Genomic DNA, 4,308 nt, shown 5'->3' on the forward strand with positions numbered 1-4,308 from the left:
ACATGAATCACAGGGAAGGCAAGGGATCGCTGTCTCATAGTTCATGGCAGATACATTTCAGCAGCTAAGGAGATTCAGCAACCACGAATGGTTGGACCTCCATGGAATATTTGACACTATCCCAAGGAATATTCTAGCAGCTATACTCTGACCTCCAACATACTTCAGAGCCACTCGTTTTGGAGTGGGAAGCACCGTGCAATTTGTCAAGCACATATACCTAAATTTCTATACATGGGCCTTGTTTTTTTTTTTGGAGGGGGTTTGTGTGTGTGTGTGTGTGTGTGTATATATATAGGGAGGGGCAATCTAAACACAACAGTCTTCAATGCCATCAAGATAGCTGCCCTTCAGAAAATCAAACTAAGAAATGGTCATAGACTAACACACCATGCAACAAACATATGATCCAAACAATACTGAAGTCTCTTTGAACCTCATGCCGATCAAAGCATTGGAATTGAACCTTACTTGGAGACCATAGAATCTCACCTGTTGAACCCATTCTAAGGAGATCTTCTTGAAACATTCAACCACCAAGACATTTGAAAGACTTTGTCACTTATATTGTTGTTACACATCCTTTATAAAATTTTTTAAGTTATCATCACCACCCCAAACACCATGTGGCCTTCCTCAGTATTGTGCTCTATCACTTAGTGTGTGAAAGAGAATATATATATATATATATAAAGAGATCCAACTAATCCGTGCGCCACCTAAATGAGACCAAGTAATTCCTACTAGTAAACCTGATGCTGCAAAGACTAGGCTCGATTGTTCACACCGCACAATGTCCCTCGAATTGAAATGCACATGACCACACATTCGCATTGCTTCTCCAGTGACATCTGATAAAATTGAAACGGTAGCTACACATTTGCACACACGCAAACGGCCCATCCAATCCTGTTAAAGCCTGGTGAGTTGTGCCATCCACAGGCACGGGCTAGGTAACACATTGCGGACAGAAGAACAAATGTAATGTAGGACTTAAAGAGTTGGATGGACATATAATTCACGCCTAGCTTAAAACAATAGAGTACATTTCTTGGTTATTGTTTTGTTGACTGAGTATTGGAGTGCTGCTGCTCTTCATCGACAGTGGCTTTGAAGGTAATAAAGAATACTCAATTTGCCGCATGAATCTTGTTGATTTCTGTTTTTGGGTTCAAAGTTTGAACAGGTATCAGAGGTTGATGGGTGAGAGTTGATCTGGACGCATCATATGCTGCAGTTTTCGTTGATGTGAGTGTCGGTATTCCTGCTTGTTTCTGGCTGAAACTGCGGCTGAGTTCTTTGGTGGGAACCTTTTATCTGCTGCTGCTTACCCATTTAAGAGGTTATCTTAGTACTGCTGGTTGAGTTTCCGTTGGCAGCTAGGTAGAATATAGAAGCATAAGTCTCTAAGAGGCTATGACGGGAAAGGAAATAGTGGAAAGTTTCTTAATAGAAGAAAAGATATGAGTAATATTTGATTTAATTATTGTATATGAAATTCAATGCCCAATTTTGAAGAAGAAAGGAATCCGTGTTGTTAGTTCATCTGTGGATGAGATCATGAGAAGAAGCCTTAGTTCTTGTCTAGGGAGTAAACTTCATGTTAATGATTTTTATCACGTCTCTTTTCTTGCTATGAACCTAATTTCTTTAGGCCAGGTCCCTAAACATAATCGTACTGTCATTTTCTCTCATGTAGATTGTGTTGCGCAGGATCAACAGTCAAGGAAAAGACGATCGAAGACGAATCAATGTTGTGACATCAAGTGTTGAGGCAGGTTTAAACATTCGGATTATATTAGAGATTTTTTGTGAGTTAAAAATTGTAATATCTGATGACAGGGAAAATTGTAAAAGCAAAGTCAGAGAATCCATTTGACTTAGTTCATTCAGATGTTTGGGGTTCATCTCTCATTTTATTAAATGGGAGATCAACTTATTTATGACCTTCATACATGATTGTGCCAGATCTACCTTGATATACTCTATGAGGAATAGAAATGATTTTTTTGATATATTGGAAAGATTCAGTGCTATAGTAGAAACCTAATTTTCAATTAAGATCAAGACTACATTCAAATTCAAAGGAAGAACACAATAGACAGCTATTTGAAAGTAATTTGCAGTTATATCAAAAGTCTTGTTCTTACACTCCTGAATAAAATGGAGTAGCTAAAAGAAAACACATATTGGAAACTACCATATCCCTTCTTTTTTATACTAATATTCCAAAATAATATTGGCAAGTGTATTAAATAAATCAGATGCCAGCAGCAATTTTAAATGGAATATCTCCCTACTAGAAATTGTATGGGTAGAAGCCTAACTATAACATGTTGAAAGTGGTTGAATGTATAATCTTGGTACTCATATCATATCCAAACAGTTGAGAGACACTTTATCACCTAGAGTAGCAAAATGTTGTTTCTTGAGGAGATGAAAAGGACTGTAAATGTTATAATCCAATTGGAAGGAGAATGTGGGTCTGAAGATGTGTTTTATGAAGAAGAACAATGCTTGTAGTAGAAACATGGATTTGTCATTTTCACTAGTATACCTTAGTGAAGGCAAAGAAAGGTTGTTTGGGAGTCAAAATGAAAACGATAAACAATATAGGAAATGAGAATGATGTTAGCCAGGTATATCAAAGGTCCAAGGAGGCATAAAGTAGTTATACATGTGTCATTTCTTTAGCTGTTTACTGTTTAAAGGATTTAAAGGAAGACATGAAAAAGTCAATTCTGATCTAATTCATACTATGGGTCCCGAGCCTCTAATGCAAAGAGAAAAAACCTTAATACATTCTTCTCTTTTTTTTTTTTTTTTTTCATTCCTTTGTCATCTCAGGTACATCGTAGTTCAAGAGTCTCAGTTCCTCATTCTCGCTTTGTATCTTATGATTCTTTTCCCCCCTAAACATTGTGCTTGTCTAGTTTTGATTCATTGAAGAAAATCTTAAGTCGCATGAGGAAGCAACAACCAAGAATGGTAGTTTGCTATGACGGAAGAACTGAATGTTTTAGAAATAATGAAAGCATGTGATTTAACGAGATTTCTGCAATAAAGAATGTGGTGGGCTCCAAGTACTATTCAAAGTCAAAACACATCAATAGAACGCTGTAAAGCAAGATTGGTGACAAAAGACTACAACCAACAATTCGAAATAGACTACTACTTAGAGACATTTGTTCTTATAACACATACGAACACTATCGGAACTTTTCTAGCAATGGCATTGACAAGACAACTGAATCTATAATAGCAAGATGTAGAGGATGTCTTCTCCAATGATGACCCTGAAGAAGAAGTTTATATGCATCTTGCACCACCCAAAAGGTAGTGTATGGAAATTAAAGAGAGTACTTTCTAGGTTAAACCAAGTCTCAAAAGCATGCCTTGAAAATTTTAACAGTTGAAGAAATTCGACCAAAACTTTCTTCACCATGCACTATTTGTATCATCTACCGAAAGAGGTAAATATTTACAAAAAAGTTTACCACCATCAAAGTTCAGAAATTTTGTTAGCAAACTAGTCTGATGTGATTTAATCACACCAAGTTTGAAAAGGTGACGGGGGGTGGGGGGATGCGTGTTGAAACTCACGAGTTTATCACAAGCCTTGTTAGTTACAAGGCTACATTCATCCTCTCTTCATTATAACTTGTTTTAATCTTATTTACCATATCATCAACCGTTGCAAGTGAGGGCAAATCTATACGTTACCGTTTTATATGGGTTTTAGTTAGGGTTTTCGTCCTTTTCTAGTGGCTATTGTTTTCTTGACTGCTTTAGTATTGGAGTGTTGCCGCCCTTCATTGACAATAGATTTGAAGATAGTAAAGAATAATGTTTGCGGCATGAATCCCATTGATTTTTGTTTTTTGGGTTCGAAGTTTGAACAAACGTAAGCTGAAAATAAAAAAGCCCATTCGAGACAGAGAGAGACAAAATATTGCAATTAACCGGTAGCATTTGGGGTCTGAATGAACCTGCCACGGGTAAGCTCAACGTGCATGGGGTAGGATGGGTGTGCAAGGCTGCAACTGCAAGCCAAGGAGGAAAGCAACGGCCTAAGTCAACCAGATCTCCGGTTATGTTAAGAACAAAAACCGCAGAATCCCAACCTATATTAGACAATGACCAGCACGGGAAGAAATTTTTTGTGGCTTCGCTTGGCTATTGACAAGGACCTGGCCAGACCAGGAGTACGACGTTTCAAAGGAATGCATAGTCAGTACCCAAGGATTTCAGCCATGCTAGTAAAGAGGAAAAACATTTCCCCAAACTTTTATGCTAATTCCAGCTGCG

Source organism: Nymphaea colorata, chromosome 10, assembly GCF_008831285.2.
Source record: "Nymphaea colorata isolate Beijing-Zhang1983 chromosome 10, ASM883128v2, whole genome shotgun sequence".
NCBI classification, from domain to species: Eukaryota; Viridiplantae; Streptophyta; class Magnoliopsida; order Nymphaeales; family Nymphaeaceae; genus Nymphaea; species Nymphaea colorata.